General features: G+C 39.7%; 1 protein-coding gene and 2 pseudogenes across 3 annotated transcripts in view; 2 read left to right on the top strand and 1 right to left on the bottom strand.

Annotated features, from left to right (window-relative positions):
• LOC309496080 (uncharacterized protein) overlaps positions 1-19,918 on the bottom strand; it is a 329,920-nt gene that overhangs the window by 103,128 nt on the left and 206,874 nt on the right. The window lies entirely within an intron of this gene.
• LOC309496405 (ADP-ribosylation factor-like protein 13B) lies at positions 2,647-3,821 on the top strand (annotated as a pseudogene). Its single transcript has one exon. The product of its transcript is annotated as an ADP-ribosylation factor-like protein 13B (transcript).
• LOC309496404 (ADP-ribosylation factor-like protein 13B) lies at positions 12,751-15,835 on the top strand (annotated as a pseudogene). The gene is made up of 2 exons: positions 12,751-13,255; positions 15,165-15,835. The product of its transcript is annotated as an ADP-ribosylation factor-like protein 13B (transcript).

Genomic DNA, 19,918 nt, shown 5'->3' with positions numbered 1-19,918 from the left:
TTGAGATACACCAATGTTCTCATAGACTATCATGGCACCCTGGACAAAGACACTGCGTGCCAATTTTCAGTAGACTAACGGTTGGGTGCGCTTATAGCTATTTTCATGATTTTTTTCACTGTTATAGCACCACCAAGTGGCCAATTGTCACGATTTTTTTCATGTCAACTCAGATTGCGCTTATGAACATGTGTCCCAAGTTTAGCGAAAATATCTCTTTCCGCTCACAAGTTATAACCATTTTATAGCGCCACCAAGTGGCCAATTGTCATGTTTTTTTTTCACGTGACCTCAGAATGAGCTCATCAACATGTGTCCCAAGTTTTGCGAAAATATCTCTTTCCGTTCACAAGTTATAACCGTTTTATAGTGCCACCTAGTGGCCAATTGTTGCGATTTTGTTCAAGTGATCTCAGACTGAGCTCAGGAAGACGTATCCCAAGTTTAGCAAAAAAATCTCTTTCCGTTCACAATTTATAACCGTTTTAGTAAAAGTGGCCCTGGTGCCATCAAATATTTTGGTTCCCCTTATCGATTGTTAATTGAAATTTTGAATTTTTTGGATGATTATTGATTGTCAGACTCCAGAGAATATTCTTGCAGTGGTTTGGTTCTGATCGGACCAAAAACCTAGAAGAAGTTCGCAAAAATAGGTTTTTCAAAAAAAATGCAATTTACTCGAAATTGGCGCCTGAAGGGCGAGCAAATCCGAGGCATGCACCTGGTCCGCCTCGAGCCAAGGAATCCAACGATATAAGACACTTGAGCCTACGCCTCACGGTTGATGAGTTATGAGCCGTTTCGTACTTTTGACCGCTGTAGCGCCCCCGTCAGGCCGATCGGGGCGGGCCTTGGTGACGCTGTAGGCGGTGTGAGTACTATCAGCCCCCAAAGTTTCAAGTCTCTACGACTTACGGTTTGGTCTGCCCGATCAGTTTTATGTCTGAATGTTGCATCATGGGAAAATTAACAATAACAATAGGGTTTCAGCACTTCGTGCTTGAACCCCTAAAAACTATCTTTAAAGGTAATCAGTCTGAAGGGTGCAGAAACACGGGTGGTTTATGTTTTTAGTGTTGGTAAAATGTTCCACATCGTCCCACATTTGGTTTGTTTGATGGTGGTCACCCTAGCTACTCTGCTTTCTTAATCCTTCTCTGTTCTACCCATGCTAACACGAACGTGAAGCTTTCCCTCCAAAACGTATCTAAGTAATACTTACCGTATAGGCTATATAGCTTTCAGTTGTCTCCCTACCACTCCAAATGTAAAACTGACATTTAAAAATATGCAATAATAATCAAACAAGGACTTGTGTATGTGTTTTATTTATATTTACCATTCAATTTCGCAATCGCTGCTGTCAGTCCCATAGAAGAACATGACAGCGCAACCTGCGTGGGGAACTTTACAGGCTTACATGAACCACGTGACCACCCCGCTAATGAGTTCAACGAGTGTCGCAACTCTTATCTCTATGGCTCTGCTCAAACCTTCAAGTTCAATAAAAGCACGTTCTTCTCTGATATTCTTGAAAGCAATTTTACTTTATTAACGTTTAAAATAAAAGAGTAGCGCTTAGGTTTACAATGAGTCTGGACAGTGTTTGGCCGCTACTATGGTAACCAGTGGTGTAGTCTAGTTTTTTGTAGTGAGTATACTCTAATACCCCCCCCCCCCCCCCCCCCCTTTTGAGTTTCTGTGTGTTTTAATAAACTAATATTATTATTATTATTATTATTAGGCCTGAAGTATACTCTACTGTGCAATAGTAATATATTTCTGTTATAATTTCTTCAAGTTATACCGAACTTTTATTTTGACAGGTTGTCGTAAAGACATAACAGTTTCTGTGTGTATATGAAACGAATGAATGACGATAGTTTTATCAAATGAAATGGTGAAATTCTCGTCAAGTGACTCTCATAGCAGCTCTGCGATGAAATGCACATGTGTAGCTGTAGCCTACATCATTCATGTCTCAATACAGTGAAACGCTGAAAACACCACGAGCGTGAGTCACGCGTGCTTCTGTGTGTGTGTGTGTGTGTGTGTGTAGTGGAGCACACATTGAGCGCTCATTCCCAGAGACGCGTAGAACAATTGCAGTCTCTTTTAGCTTTAATATTCATAGACACTAGTCCATATCGAGATTTGATTCATTGTACAGCCCTACTTTTGATTTATTCATTCAAAAATAGCCAAAAATCCGTGACGTTCTGCCCGCAAGTTCCATTTGTGACTGGATTCCGCGATTCGATCCGTGTCGCTTCGCAAACACAGACGGGGTGAATTTATGAATGAAAGTGAAAGTTCTGACACAAAACGAAGTTGTTACGTATCCTCACGCTTTTTAAGTGGGTATACGCAAATCCTTGGCCTTTTCTAGTGGGTATACGGCGTATACCTGCGTATCACGTAGACTACACCACTGATGGTAACCATAGCAAGTACTCGCATGCGTTTTAAAGCCGCGTGACGTCAAAACACGTGACGTCACCGCGTGACTCGCATGCGGTGTCACCGCGATGTGACGTATGCGTGACGTGCATACGTGACGTCACCGCGCTACAGTCCGCAGCGAGTACTTGCTATTCTGTGCTTTAATGATACAACAAGTTGTCTTTGGTCATATAAAAGAGTTCAGACACTTGAAGTGAAATGTTCAATCTGATGGCGAACTGCTGCAACTGGTTGAAACGATGGAGAGAACCTGCAAGGAAAGTGACATTATTAATGGTTGGACTGGACAATGCTGGAAAAACCGCTACAGTCAGAGGAATCCAGGGAGAAAGTCCTTTAAATGTAGCCCTTACAGTGGGCTTCTCAAAGGTGGACCTGAAGCAGGGGAAGTCTGAGGTCACAATCTTCGACTTGGGTGGCGGTAAACGTATCCGCGACATTTGGAAAAACTACTACTCTGAGTCTTATGGAGTAGTGTTTGTTGTGGACTCCAGTGATGTCCAGAGAATCCAAGAAACCAGAGACACAATGGCTGAGGTTCTCCGGCACCCTCGTATCGCAGGCAAACCTGTATTAGTACTGGCTAATAAACAGGACCAAGATGGGGCATTGGCTGAAGCAGATATCATCAAGACCCTGTCATTAGAGAAGATTGTCAACGAGAGTAAATGCCTCTGTCAGATTGAGCCCTGTTCTGCTGTGCTGGGTTATGGCAAGAAGGTTGACAAATCCATCAAGAATGGCCTTAACTGGCTCCTGAATAACATCGCCAAGGATTACGAGGCAATTTCAGAGCGTGTGCAAAGAGATACAGCAGAGCAGAAGGCTCAGGAAGAACAAGACAAGAAGGAAAGAGCAGAAAGAGTTCGGCGGATCAGAGAGGAGAGAGTCAGGCATGAGCGAGAGGAGGCTGAGAGAGAAGGAAGGACACTGAAAGAGGATGAGCTAGATGATGCCATCATGCCCAACCCATTCCAGCCAATAAACAATGTTGTTACTGAGTTTGAAGACAAATTAATTCAAGAGCAAGAGATGCAAAGACAGAGAGAAGAGGGTCAGCAGAACAGTGTGCAAGAACAGACAGCCTTTCAAGATGAGGAGGAGGATGAAGAGAGCGAGAGACAGACCCGGTGAGTACAGAATCAGGAGCAGTGGACCAGACCAAAAAGAAAACTAGGAAATTGCGATGGAAACGCAATCATAGAGTTGGCCCTCTTATAGTGGAAGAAGCAGCAGCCAAAAGCCCCACCCCTACTCCCCTACCAGGAAGGGCTACTCCCAAAGTTTCTAGGCTCCCCAAACTTTTGGAATGCTTTTCAGTTTACAAAAACAAAGAACAAAAACAGAAGAACAAGTAGAAAAAGACTTATTTGGAGAAATAATGATTAATTATTTCAAATTTCAAATTTATTAAGAGGAATCACATGTTAGTCAATTATTTTGCCATACAGAAAAACATTTCTATTCATTTTCCACTGAATTATGCGATCTGAAGAGCTCAAACAGCGAACGGAGCGAGATGTGTTTCTCCTCTTCCTGATTTGCGTCAGATTTGACCTCAAAGCTCTATGATTTGCTGTACAGCTGTCAATCATCTCACGTGTTTCAACGTGACCTCTTCTACATGACGCGTCCTGTCTACACTTCCTCATTCTGGACATCCGTGATAAACAAAGCGAAAGTGACATTTCTTCACCGAAACAAGAAGCTAATAAATGCACGATTGAAGTATATGTGTTTTGTATGTTATTTTCGTGCGATTTGGGGTATTTTTATATGAATAAAGTAGTAGGCTGCGCTGATTGATGTTTACATTTTATAATGAGAGAGTGAAAGTTGAAAATGTCTCAAATAAAACTGAACGCGGTGGAATTAAGGAAACGTCACTTGTCTGTAAAAATCACGGCACAGGACAGAGCAAAAGAATTTGCAAACGATTTTTATGAAGATGGCGGAGTTATGTTTTGTAAAGCCTGTCAACACTCCAGTGATAAACTGAACATCTCAAATCCGCTCGCCACACGAGTAGAAAGGGGAGTGCTCTTGGCAAGTTTATTTAAAGTTTTATTTTCTTTGTGTGCATATCAATATCAAATCGCTATATTGACTAGTGTCTGTGAATATTAAAGACTGCTATTAAAGTCTGATAGTTTTGCGAGTCTCTGTAAATGAGTGCCGCAGATTTGTTCAGCGTTTCATCATCAGATACACTCAGAAACCCGTCAAAATAAAAGTTCGGTTTAACTTGATGAATATTAATGATCACAGAAATATACTACTACTGTACAATCGAACGTACTTCTCAAAGTAATATTGATAGGCTAATAGTACTATATTTATTTATTATAAATGTTTTAAGTAAAATCAAACCATTTCACAGTATTTTATTTAACCAGTAAACCTCTTGTGCAACACTTTTATCAGTTTATTTGATTTAATACCTTTTGATAATAAATTTGTATTTATGCTATGTTTTTATAATATATGTACTTCTGGTAAAATATATGTACGTAAAAAAAAAAATTGTGATTTATGAGGACATTTCATATGAATACAGATACACGCAACATTATGAGGACATTTTGGATTATGAGGACATGGCTGAAATCCAAAATTTCTCCACATGTCTTTATAATTCACATAAACCTGAATTTGTGTATGACGTGTGTATCGGAAGTACGCTACTGTAGGCCGGACTTGGTACTGCGCCTCCTCATTCATTATTCATAGTGTGTATGAAATCGCGGCTTCTGATTGGCTGACCGCCAGAAGTCCTCATAATGTCTGAATTTGTCAAACTCAAACCATGTTAACACAGATCTACGACAACGACGGTATTGGAAAAGATAGAATTCTAAGTATAAAATAATAGCCACATGTTACATTTACTAAGTTATAAATAAAAAGCACTGCACACTGAACCCTCTTCTGCCACCTGACCGAAGCCTTTTCTCTGTGGATGTGTGACGACGACGATATCGTCCGTAAGGTAAGATTACCGATAAGCACAAAGCTACTCTTTATGTTAAAATCTCTTTTAGTTTATAAAGATTTAAACTATTATTGTTAATAAGACGATTGTGAAATTAAAGAGCATGAACTGTTAATCAAGTTAACGTTAGCTTTGATGAAACATAGCATGATTTATCTTTGTGTTCTGATAAAGCGAGATGAATTCATAACTTAATTTAGTGTTGATTAATAATGTTTAGTCATTTATTAACAGTAAAATCGGCAGCTTTATTGCTACTTACACGTTCAAAAAAGATACATACTAAGTAAACAGTAGTGGTGTGATTATTTCGGATTAACTCTTAACATATTACGTTAAGAGTTAACATCATTTTTAACATAAATGTTAAAATCTTATGTCGTTAAAACGACATATTTTTCTCGTAATAATGAGATCTTGTGTCGTAATAACGAGATGTAACTTATATGTTGTTTTAACGACATTTTTCTCGTAATAACGAGATGTTATGTCGTTAAAACGACACATGTTCTAGGCCTTATAAGGACACGTGTAGTCATGTACAAAATATGCCTTTAGTTTATCCACATAAAATATCATGTTTTTATCATACTTCTGCGTTCAAAAAGCTGAAGCTGCCCCCAATGGACATTCATGTTAAAAGATCAAATTCTGTTCACACCTTATATTAATAAAGCATGTGTAGCCTACAGGTTAGCAGATGAGCCCAGAATACGAACATGTGTTTAATTGCACATTAGGCTAAGCGTTTTCCTCCCATAGAAAACCCTTATTATAAAGAAAAAGCTTAATGTGGCTTAATAGGCTACTTCAGTGATAAAGATCAAATGCTGTACACACCTTATTAATAAACCATACTATCCTACAGAAAAGCAGATGAGCCCAGAACCAGAATATGAACGCAAATAATTTAATTACACTTTTAAGTGTTTTCCTCTCATAGAAACCTTTTATTTTAAAGAAAACGTAACGTGGCTTTCTATGGGAGGATGGCATTGCGGTGCACAGCAAATCCTTTAAATGGTATTCAATGCAAAACAAAAATGACAAATATGAGTAGCCAATACAATAAACAAATTATTGTGGCATTAATTAGCCCACAAATAATATTTATTTTAAAGAAAAACACCAGGCGTTGGGCGTTTATCTGTATAGGCCTAGTGTTTCAGCCGCCCTTTTCAAACTGGCGCAAGAAAATGCAACAGAATTTGATTAGTTAAACATGAAGAGGACTCTAACGTTAACCTAGATAAATGTTCGCTATTATTAAGCGCATATCCGAGTGTTTGTGCGGAGTGTGGAGCGCGCACTGCATGACATGGAGGCGCCGGTGCCATCACTTGCATTTTCCTATCAACAGTGGAAACAACTTAAAATACTCACTCATTTCTGGTCATACAGAAAAGAATAATACATCAGTCGCAACTACTTTTATTTGTGTAAACTCACAACAAAAAGAAAACGTTGTGCTTTCGTAAAATAAAATAAAACGAACAGGGCGCGCTTTCATGATCTCTGTGAATTGGAGCGCGTCTTAAAAATGAACTGAAAAACAGTATGGCAAGCCAAGTGGCTCAGAATTACGCTATAGATTAATCACGTTTACAGACAAACGGCATCAAATGCGGCGTTTTAAACCGCAAAACACGCTGTTGTAATTACAAACGCCGTAAAAAATGCGTGAAATACGTCAATTACATCGTATTCGACGGCGTTTTAGTGTGCATGGAAAGAGCCGCTTTTTACGCCGTTCATCTCGCCATATGACGCCGTAAAAAACTGTGTTATTTTACGGCGTTTTGCTTATAGTATAATGAGACACGCCCACTGATTTCCACAGCCAGTAAGTTTGAACTGTTCTCTCCCAATCAATGATGAACTGAGTCAGACCAGAACAATTCAGCACGGATCATTTAATCCAATGTTTATTAGTCTAATGTTTATTTAATCCGGTCTAGGTCTTCAATAGATGCGATTGGAAAGACGTCATCCTCTTCATCATTCTGCATCTGTGGGAGAATGCGCCTGTTTCCCACTAGAGACTGGACCAGTGAAGTCAGGTGGTTGATCTTCATGTCCATTTTTTCTAGTGTCTCCAGAATTGCCCTAGCTGCAATACAGAAGATCATTTAAATCGATAAATGACTTGCGTGGTACAATACTCAAGACTGGATTTTGGTAAAAACTTAAATGCTGCTGATGATTTTCATAACAGCATAAAACAATATATGTAAAAATATAATTCGTAGGAAACATACTCTCCTCTCTTCCTTGGTGGTTCCCTGAAGGTCTCAGGACAGAAAAGGTTTGCACTATTGTTTGAACACATAATGTAATTATATGTATGTATGTATATTATATATTAGATTGTCTTTAAATGTTGTGAATGTGTTTGATTTCCTCATGCCTGATGAATGCTCTTGTACCTTGTGTGTTCGGTGGATCATCACTCCAGCCGGCTCCATGATGCTCTGCCTGAGAGATGCCCACTGGAGCTGAGGAAGGTGGAGTAGGTAAGATTCACTTGTTTCCAACACAAGTTAACACACACTAAAATGTGTAGTTAATTTAAATATCAGAAAATAATAAAACACTGGAGTTGGACAATGATGGAGAGATTCAAAAAGAAGTGACAACATATAGAGCAACAGGATGTCTCTGAATGGTCAGTTGATGAATTTATGTTGCTGATGTGAAGTTAACTATCTTCAATTAGCATATTCTGTCATGATAATCTATAAATCGGTTGTGTGGGAACTGTTGTAAGATGCCTACAGCACTGAACAAAGCCAGAAACTTTTCACAAAGTGAAATAAAAAGACTGTAAAATATTTTATTTAAAATAAAAGAGAAACTGCTTGAAATCTTCTATATGATCATTAAGGTTGAATAAAATGTTTATTAAACAGTGTGACTAATTTCTTCTATGAGTAGGGAAACGCATTGACCTACAATACAGCGCTTGTCTACTGATTTGTGCTCTGCTGCATGTGGTGGCGGCTGGTGCTGGCGATGGCTGCTGAAATGAGAGGAGACTGGAGGCTGTGGACGGTGTGCCAGGAATGGAGAAGCCAAATACATCCATGGCAACCAGTAAGGTGTTTTGCAGAGGCCTAGATGTTATGACCTTTGCTGAGGAAATCTGCTGTGTTGAAATGGCCTTCTTAGTCTGACTCTTGCTGCCAAGGTACCCCTTATTGCGGTTGTTTACCTTCCTCTCAGCCCTGATGCACTTTGATTGAATCCTTAACCTCAGCCTGATATATGTCGATAGGATTTTTTTCTTCAGCTCATGGCATGAGGGAAGGTTGCTGTCCAGACTCATGGCCTCTCTTTCCAGCTGTGCCACTACATTGGAGGATTCCATGAGGGAATCACTCGTCTGCAAACGGAACAGCTGCTCCACGTTCCGCAGGAGAGTGAACACTTCATCAGATGGCCGGTATAATGCACCCCTTTTAAATTCTTTTAACTCTAGTAAAAGAGCTCTCTCATTTGTGGTGTTGGTAACTTTTTCAATCAGTGCACACTGGCATTCCCCACAGAGTGAGAAACCGATGACCCTCTTCACTATGTATCCTGCCAGGTGGTAAAGGACACAGGACTCGGTCTTTGTCAAGTCAGGTGGTGATGGGTCTAACAGCTGCTCCACTCTCACAACCTCAGAAGCACTGCAGGGGTGTCCAGGAAGTCTGCCAAGTTGTCTGAGGCATCATCCAGGTAACTGCCAGTATGTGTTGTCGAGAGGAACTGCCCCACAGTGACAGCCCTTAGTGCATAGTGGAACTCCACAGGGGTCGGGACAGAGTTCCTCTGACGTATGCAAGAAAAAGTATTTTCTAGGCAGTCCTGAGTGAACCGGCTTGTAAGAACAAATTTGTGCCCTTCTCTCAACAGATCTTGCTGGACCTCCAGTATTGTTGTTGTGGCCATCACCAGTCCTGTCCGGACAGGTTTCCAGCTGCCCTGGGTACCGATTTTCAGGCTCTGAAAAAGATGGATCGAGTCGCGGAGGAAGCTGATGGCCTTTTCATACTCTTCCATCTTGAAATGACTGAGGGCAGTGACAACATTGCGGGACGACATGAGTCAAACCAGTGGTCCATCTTCTCTAAAAACCATGATGTTGTAAGGTAGGACTCTGGTCTGCACTCCTCCTCCACCATGTACCTCAGGGCGGCACTTGTTGATTTGCTGAATACGTGCATTGCTGAACTCACCTTCATCTTCTCGAAATGGCTAGGCTCCAGGACACCTCTGGACAGATTGGGTGCCAGCTTAAGTGCCATGCCCTCTTGGAAGGACACTAGATCCTTTAAGGGGGCAACAGAGACCTCATTGGAGGCCAGCTGCTCCTTTTCCACCACATCCTGTGGTATGGTGATGATGTGACCACGGATAATGGCACTCTTCAAGTTCTTGATGAGGTGAGGAACGTCAGGCATGAAATGGAGGCGCTGGTTTGGCTCAACAGGAGCCAAGAGCAAAGGGGCCTCTTGGTTGCTCTCTCTGTCTCCTGTCATGTCCCTTTCATTGCCCTCGAAAACCATCTCATTTTCTCCCTCAATCTCTGTAACAATAACAAGGTAATGTTGCTGTTATATGTATTTTGCCTTTGCACCTACTGCCATCTACAATGTAAGGGTACACTACACTCCTAAAGAAAATAAATTAAAGTGAAACATTACTGCAACGTGGATCAAACATTTATCACAATCAGAAACTAATACAATGAATAAGTTAATCTATTGGCAATGGTTCATTTGTAGAAATTTTGAAATTTGTAGATTATCTACATTTTGTATGCAAATCCTCAGAGAATCCCTGCCCACTGGTTGTTTTGAAGCTGGGTTTACTAATATGAATAATCATTGAATTATATGAAATGGAGAATATTGTTCGCTGCATGTACCATACCGAATTTAATTTTTTTGTAATATGTGTGGTCGGTTGTAGTTTGGATTGGTGCTGGAGGCACCCTCACTGAAGGGGGTTTCCTTCTCTTCGGCTTAGGCCGGTGAATGAATATTGTTGGCACAGCATCTGGCCTCAACTTCACTTTGCCTCCTTTTTTTGTGGCAGTGAATTGGTCATCTTCAAAGTGTACCTGTAGGTAGGCTTGTAAGGTCAGTTTCCATTGTACTTCAAATATTGAAAAGTCATAATTCTCTACATTTACAAATATGATGCCCTTTGAAATGCTAGCAAGTGATGTCATCTGTGTGAACATTACTTACATGACATAGTTTTCTGTTGCTGGACCCTGTCATTTGCAGGTTTTGATGGCTGACCATTGCCATCCATCTTTTCCTGCGCTCTTGGTCTTTGGGGAAGCCATACATTTGGTAACCCTTCTCAGACCGATTGGAGCATCCAAAAGCTGCACAGCAAACCATGGTATGACCATTGATCTATAAAATGTTAGTTGTAACCAATGAACATGACACCATTGAACATCACAGAGAGTGGTTGACAACTTCTCCTCAACTTCATGAACTGATGACCACACACACTTGTTCTTGTTGTCTCACTCATTGTTTAATAAAAAAAAAATACTATTGCATTCATTCATCCATGCGTAATGAGTTGTTATTCTTAAATATATTTGATACTTTGTGTATGGGTTAGTCTTAAAATGATCTTGGTTTGTGGTCAACTCATGCCTCATCCGAAGAAAAGGACTGGACACTAAATGCTGAATGGACTGTTGCTAGCTACTCTTAGGGTGACCACCCGCCCCGCTTTGCGTTGCACCGCACAGCATTTTCACCCCTTGTCCCGCACGCCGCATATTGAGAATATGTCCCGCATTTTCATCGGTCTATTGGTTTTTAATTATTATATTAAGAAAACGTGCATGCGGTCTTTTGCCTTTTTAAGAAAGCATTTTATTTATTCTTTTTGCAGTGTATTTTTTCACCTATAGGCTATTCAACAGCGCTTCGTCAGAAGTACAAACACAACAGCCTTTTTTAAAATCCTATGCAATGGTTGAAAGGAAAGGTGTAAACACGGTCACTAGTAGGTGATGACAGCTGTCAATCAAAATGTGGACCGGTGATTTGTTCCATGTGTTTCCTGTCAGAAAACAAATGGATAATTCGGTCAATTAAAATGAACTTAATTGTTAAATAACTAAATAATTAATAATTAATTAAATTAAACTATTTAATTTAACAGAATTTATCAACTTGTTGTGGTGGTTTTAATTCACATCCTTTCTAAAAATATTAAAGTTTTTGGTTTAATATATTCTTAATATAGAAGACTGTCAATGATCTAATTTCATGTTGTTTTATATTTTATTTGTTCATTGTTTATTTTGTTGGATTTTAATTGGACTTGGTCAGAACTGTTATCTGTATGATGCCTGCTGCCTTTGGGCTCAGTGATGTTGAATTTAAATGACATGTCAAATAAAGACATGTTATGTTATATTGTGATGTAGGCTAATGGTGTTTTCTGGAAGGGACTAAAGAACAAATAATTTTTATCAGCTGAAATGCAGATAAAAATTGAAACCATTCAAATGTTTTTATTAAGTTAGACATTATATAATAATAATACAAAAAAACTATCTTTAAAGGTAATCAGTCTGAAGGGTGCAGAAACACGGGTGGTTTATGTTTTTAGTGTTGGTAAAATGTTCCACATCGTCCCACATTTGGTTTGTTTGATGGTGGTCACCCTTGCTACTCTGCTTTCTTAATCCTTCTCTGTTCTACCCATGCTAACACGAACGTGAAGCTTTCCCTCCAAAACGTATAAGTAATACTTACCGTATATAGGCTATATAGCTTTCAGTTGTCTCCCTACCACTCCAAATGTAAAACTGACATTTAAAAATATGCAATAATAGTCAAACAAGGACTTGTGTATGTGTTTTATTTATATTTACCATTCAATTTCGCAATTGCTGCTGTCAGTCCCATAGATGAACATGACAGCGCAACCTGCGTGGGGAACTTTACAGGCTTAACTGTTACATGAACCACGCTAATGAGTTCAACGAGTGTCGCAACTCTTCTCTCTCTATGGCTCTGCTCAAACCTTAAAGTTCAATAAAAGCACGTTCTTCTCTGATATTCTTGAAAGCAATTTGACTTTATTAACGTTTAAAATAAAAGAGTAGCGCTTAGGTTTACAATGAGTCTGGACAGTGTTTGGCCGCTACTATGGTAACCATAGCAAGTACTCGCATGCGTTTTAAAGCCGCGTGACAGTCCGCAGCGAGTACTTGCTATTCTGTGCTTTAATGGTACAACAAGTTGTCTTTGGTCATATAAAAGAGTTCAGACACTTGGAGTGAAATGTTCAATCTGATGGCGAACTGCTGTAACTGGTTGAAACGATGGAGAGAACCTGCAAGGAAAGTGACATTATTAATGGTTGGACTGGACAATGCTGGAAAAACCGCTACAGTCAGAGGAATCCAGGGAGAAAGTCCTTTAAATGTAGCCCCTACAGTGGGCTTCTCAAAGGTGGACCTGAAGCAGGGGAAGTCTGAGGTCACAATCTTCGACTTGGGTGGCGGTAAATGTATCCGCGACATTTGGAAAAACTACTACTCTGAGTCTTATGGAGTAGTGTTTGTTGTGGACTCCAGTGATGTCCAGAGGATCCAAGAAACCAGAGACACAATGGCTGAGGTTCTCCGGCACCCTCGTATAGCAGGCAAACCTGTATTAGTACTGGCTAATAAACAGGACCAAGATGGGGCATTGGCTGAAGCAGATATCATCAAGACCCTGTCATTAGAGAAGATTGTCAACGAGACTAAATGCCTCTGTCAGATTGAGTGTAACGTAAATGCCTCTGGGTTAATGCGAATGAGCTCAAGAATATAGGGAATTTTAGGAATATGAATATTTATAACTCATGGTCATAATTCATAAATCGCATATGCATTTACTTTATCAATTATAGGAAATGCCTCGTTCTGTACTGTCTGATCATTACAGTTAAGAAGAAGTATTCCTGTTTACAAAACTCCAATAAAGTTTATCTTCTGGCCACGAAGACAAAACCTCTTTGGGTTTATAAATTAAAACTACTCAAAGTAGTTTTATAATATAGAGCCTGTAGCTTTATAGATCTTTTGTTTCATTGACTTTATAAAAAGTGGGTTTTCAAACACAGAGCCAGTTAAAAGTATAAATGGGTTTATTAATAAAATGGCACACACTAGAGATTATATAAACTACAAACATAAACGAAATGCAAACAACGAATAAACATTTAACCGAACAAAAACATAAACATAGCGTGATCAGAATGAAAATGGAATGAAAGAAAGAAAGAAAGATATAGAGGGAAGATAGAGGGTAACTTAAATCACAGACCTAAGACCTAGACACCTGGAACAGCTTTTATAGGAATCAATATACTTGCGAGATGTGGTACTCTTTCAGTGTGATGCGTGCGCGTGTCCGGCTGGTTTGCGTCTAGCTTCTTCTTCTGGGTCGTTTCGAAAAACGATGTAAAGGCTCACTTGAATTTAACGTTACCGGAAAAGTTCAGATTCGTCTCCCGGGATGGGAGAGGCTGGAAATCTTAGTTGCAAAGACCGGCAGCTACGACTCGAACATGGGTTCGTTCGATGGAGAAGGCCAGGGCCTCCTTCAGATGTTCCTTGGAGAAACGCTGCGCCGGGGAGAGGATCAAGAGAAGTTGGATGAGTTGGAAGCGGAAGGATGAGAGAGGGATGAGAGAAGGTTTTGGACTTTTATCAGTGTCCCAGGTGCCGTCCCCTCCTTCGTGTAGGACGAATCAGCTGTCGAGATTTTTCGAGCGGGAAGATTCCTTTGTCCGGTTAGACACGCCCACTCGAATGAGTCATGATTGACTTTAACTGGAGAGGATTTTCTCCAGACATATGAACTTATAAAACAATGCGCATCACTGAATTCTGTTATTGGAATTCAACTCCGTTAGCTGGAGAGGATTACAGAGATATCAAAAATAGAATCTAGGCGTTGTAGCCATGCAACGATACATTATTATGCATTTGTATAGGCAATAGCAGTTCTATTAATGTCACAAATAGGACATATGCTTTCCTATGGTTTACACACACCTCTTAACACACAAATTTATATATTTAGTACCTTTAAGAGTGACTTTATGGGTAAAAGTCCTTTTCTGTAGGGGGTTTCTGTTTCACAGTCCAGAGTGTGTTTGTATGTGTGTGTGTGTTGGAATGTTGCGACCCTGTTATCTCATGCATAGGGCTGGATAGCTCTGTGGTCAAATTTTATGACCTGCCAATGAGCTCGGGTTACGGAATGCGATTCTACTGGGAGAACATCCTTCAAAAATACATTTCAGATCCAAACACTCGAAGATCAGAACTATATGATCAAAACAACATTAATCACACATACATTCAGGAAGTTCAGATACCAGTCTGAGTTACACACATTTTAAGTTAAACACAAAAGGATGTTGGTGTGTGTGTGTGTGTGTGTGTGTACGTGTGTGTGTGTTCTGGAATGTCACGAGTCTGTGAGGTTGTAAAAGTCACAGGGAGTCCAGAGCTGAAATGGGGGTTTTAGAGGGGATTCTAAGAAAACAGGGTTTCCTTATGTGACTCAAATGTCCCTCGGGGGAGCCACAAAGATGCAATTTTGACCGTTCAAGCAGACTTGGAGATCAGGATTTACTAATTTGAACAGCATGTGACCGCATGTCATAGTCATTGTCGTTACAGAGCCCTGTTCTGCTGTGCTGGGTTATGGCAAGAAGGTTGACAAATCCATCAAGAATGGCCTTAACTGGCTCCTGAATAACATCGCCAAGGATTACGAGGCAATTTCAGAGCGTGTGCAAAGAGATACAGCAGAGCAGAAGGCTCAGGAAGAACAAGACAAGAAGGAAAGAGCAGAAAGAGTTCAGCGGATCAGAGAGGAGAGAGACAGGCATGAGCGAGAGGAGGCTGAGAGAGAAGGAAGGACACTGAAAGAGGATGAGCTAGATGATGCCATCATGCCCAACCCATTCCAGCCAATAAACAATGTTGTTACTGAGTTTGAAGACAAACTAATTCAAGAGCAAGAGATGCAAAGACAGAGAGAAGAGGGTCAGCAGACAGCCTTTCAAGATGAGGAGGAGGATGATAAAGAGAGCGAGAGACAGACCCCGGAGAGAACAGAATCAGGAGCAGTGGACCAGACCAAAAAGAAAACTAGGAAATTGCGATGGAAACGCAATCATAGAGTTGGCCCTCTTATAGTGGAAGAAGCAGCCGCCAAAAGCCCCACCCCTACTCCCCTACCAGGAAGGGCTACTCCCAAAGTTTCTAGGCTCCCCAAACTTTTGGAATACTTTATTTCCAGCTTTTCAGTTTACAAAAACAAAGAACAAAAACAGAAGAACAAGTAGAAAAAGACTTATTTGGAGAAATAATGATTAAAGGGATAGTTCACTTTGAAATTAAATTTTGGTATGTTTTAGCTTACCTCAAGGGCAAGATGTAGGTGTCTTTTTTTCCGCAGTAGTTTCAATTTTGATATTTTTAGGTCAAACCGTTCTTGTCTGTCAGTCATATAATGCAGGTCGATGGTCACCGCCTCAAAGAGCATGCACAGAGTCCAAATTAAAACAATTTCCCGTCGTCCAAATTAAACAATTCCCCATCGTAAGTACACATTGATGGCCTAAGACACGAAAACGAGCGGTTTGTGTGAGAAAACGAACAGTATTTATATTGTTTTTACCTCTTGAACACAGCCACGTCCAAGTGATCTGATCTGACGTGTACGCAGACTGGTGCATAGATATATACACTAGATGTCGCCTTAAAGACATTCGTTCCAATGAACTGCCGTAGACAAGGCGACATCTAGTGTATATATCTATGCACCAGTCTGCGTACACGTCAGATCAGATCACTTGGACGTGGCTGTGTTCAAGAGGTAAAAACAATATAAATACTGTTCGTTTTCTCACACAAACCGCTCGTTTCGTGTCTTAGGCCATCAATGTGTACTTACGATGGGGAATTGTTTTATTTGGACTCTGTGCATGCTCTTTGAGGCGGTGACCATAGACCTGCATTATATGACTGACAGACAAGAACGGTTTGACCTAAAAATATCAAAATTGAAACTACTGCGGAAAAAAAGACACCTACATCTTGGATGCCCTTGAGGTAAGCTAAAACATACCAAAAATTAATTTCAAAGTGAACTATCCCTTTAATTATCACATGTTAGTCAATTATTTCGCCATACAGAAAAAACATTTCTATTCATTTTCCACTGAATTATGCGATCTGAAGAGCTCAAACAGCGAACGGAGCGAGATGTGTTTCTCCTCTTCCTGATTTGCGTCAGATTTGACCTCAAAGCTCTATGATTTGCTGTACAGCTGTCAATCATCTCACGTGTTTCAACGTGACCTCTTCTGCATGACGCGTCCTGTCTACACTTCCTCATTCTGGACATCCGTGATAAGCAAAGCGAAAGTGACATTTCTTCACCGAAACAAGAAGCTAATAAATGCACGATTGAAGTATATGTGTTTTGTATAGGGTGACCAGATGAGATTGACGGGGGGGTCTATGGGGACGGGGACGGGGACGGGGACGGGGTGATATCAGACTGCGTAGCCTATAATAAAAGATAATGAATTTCAACCAAACATATTTTTATTCAAAGATCAACAGTCTGTCATTATTCTTTAGTCTGCCACAAAAAACAACAACATTAAAATCATGAACTCAAATGTCATTGTGAAAAGAAATTATATAATTTATATAAAATCATATAGACATTATATAAAAGACATAAGACATTATATAAAAACTTAAACTTTCAAACATCAAAATGTCATTTATTAATATGTTTTCATGTCAAAATGACATACAAACATCTTTTCCTATTCTATTTTGCCTGGAGACGCTTCCAACAGGCTTGCGTGTCGCGTGAAAAATAGGCGTCGGTTCTATTTCTAGCAAGACGCGCGTGTCACGCAGGCAGTGTGCAAGCTCTTTTTAATTTAATAAAATAGTTTATTTAAAGTTTTATTTTCTTTGTGTGCATATCAATATCAAATCGCTATATTGACTAGTGTCTGTGAATATTAAAGACTGCTATTAAAGTCTGATAGTTTTGCGAGTCTCTGTAAATGAGTGCCGCAGATTTGTTCAGCGTTTCATCATCAGATACACTCAGAAACCCGTCAAAATAAAAGTTCGGTTTAACTTGATGAATATTAATGATCACAGAAATATACTACTATTGTACAATCGAACGTACTTCTCAAAGTAATATTGATAGGCTAATAGTACTATATTTATTTATTATAAATGTTTTAAAGGTGAACTAAGTAACTTTTTTTACCTTAACTGAACAGCTTCGGAGTCATTGGAATGGTTATATTACTTATTTCGGGTTGAATGGTGGTCGTTTCGCACCCCCCTGGTGCCCGTGAGCGGAAAATACGCACTTGCAACTTTGAGCCGGCGGGCCGCCGGCCGCTGCGTCAGGAAGTCTCGCGTGAAATCAGGTCTCGCGATGTAAACAATTGCTTTACGGCCAAAAGAAATCTGCTAAAATGCTGTCATTATTGCGCTCCCTCACGCTGTCCGAACCCGAATGAAGAAGACGTTTTAAAGAACGTCCCATCTGCTTTGATGTCGTTGATCTATTCATTCGATTCACATGACGTCACTGTAGCTTTGCGCCGCCATCTTTGCGACCGCCGGTCTCAGTAATGCCTGCAATATGTTGTGCAGTTGGCTGCAACAACAGCCGAAAGAGGAACCCTGAACTGGTATTTTATTCTATACCAAAAGAAGAGAGAATCATTTATTTAAAAGACTTGAAGTCTCATGTTGGTTTGTGGTTAATTATATTTCCATTATACTCTCAGTGGCCAACATTATACAGACAGATATCGACAGATAATGTTTTGTCTTCATTTTATTGTTGGATCTGTTTAAATGCACTTTATCATGGTAAGTTAGTAAGATTTGGGATTGTTTTGAATATAACTGGCTGTCTGTCTGTTAGTTAATACCTACCTAAATCTAATAAATATTTTTTCTGAAGTTCATAAAGATATTGTCTTCATCACATGCGCTTTAGATGTTATTTTGTGTAAGTAGCGTTAACGTTAGCTTTGCAGACGATGCATAATCTCAGCCTTGAAATGCATATTAAAGGACTAATTCTTCCAAAAATTATAATTCTGCCGTCATTTACTCACCTTCATGTGCAAACCCTTAAGTTTACTTTCCGTGGAAGACAAAGGGACATTTTTGAATTATGTAGCCTAATGGAGACTCTTGTCGATGTAATGAAAGTGAATGAGTAACATTAGCCTACTGGGGGCTGTCACGCAAAAAATAATAATAATAAAAGACAAAAGAATCATAAAAGTGATCTAACACGACTCGTCCGTTATATTAATATCGTTATTTATTCATATGATAGCTTTATGTGATGAACAAACTGCAATTTAAGTCGTTATATTATAATCACTGATGAGCTTACCTCTTGATAGCTTTTAATCGCAGCCGAATCGTGAGTGAATCATTCAAAAAGATTCGACTCGAAAGATTCTTTCATTTCGATATTTGTGTGTATTAAACCTTCTCTCTGTAATTGAACATCTGTTCTTTCGGACAGATATGGCAGTCTTTTATGATATTCGGCTGATGTCTCTGGCTGTGCTGATGGACGGATTTCATTCATGCCAGCCGAACAGCTGCAGATTCATAGATTCATTCATGACATCGCCTCGACTCTCATGAACGCGCGCCATGAAGCTCTATCTATGACTTAAGTATTTCTATATCATGAAAGGCCAATTGGGGCAAGCCTGGGGCAGATAATAATGGACTAAAGAAAACTGGGGGTAACAAATCAGGATCGGAGCCTAAAATATAATTTTTCTCCAGGTATCTCTGTCTCTCTCTCTCATTCAAATGGGCAGTTTGGGCGGCCATACCGGGCGAGTCGGTCGCAAATATGGCGGCGTTCTATTTGTAGTGACGTAGGTGGCATCTATGAATAGCCTCTGGTGTCTGAGAATCACCAACGAGTTTTTACGACAGTGTTGTCAAATATCTATTCCGAAGCTGTGGGGGGAGCTCTAGAGAGAAACCTGCGAGCAAAAAGCGAGAATACAGCGAAGAAGTCCCGAAGCTACTGAGTGCTGCTTTAAGTAAAATCAAACCATTTCACAATATTTTATTTAACCAGTAAACCTCTTGTGCAACACTTTTATCAGTTTATTTGATTTAATACCTTTTGATAATAAATTTGTATTTATGCTATGTTTTTATAATATATGTACTTCTGGTAAAATATATGTACTTACATAAACATAAGCAAATATAAAGGCTTAGTAAAAAAAAAAAAAAGAAGTGATTTATGAGGATATTTCATATGAATACACGCAACATTATGAGGACATTTTGGATTATGAGGACATGGCTGAAATCCAAAATTTCTCCAC

The sequence above is a fragment of the Leuciscus leuciscus genome, assembly GCF_965113295.1.
Source record: "Leuciscus leuciscus genome assembly, chromosome: 4".
Taxonomy (NCBI): domain Eukaryota; kingdom Metazoa; phylum Chordata; class Actinopteri; order Cypriniformes; family Leuciscidae; genus Leuciscus; species Leuciscus leuciscus.
The sequence above is the reverse complement of the archived record's forward strand: the minus strand, read 5'-3'. Positions and strand labels throughout refer to the sequence as shown.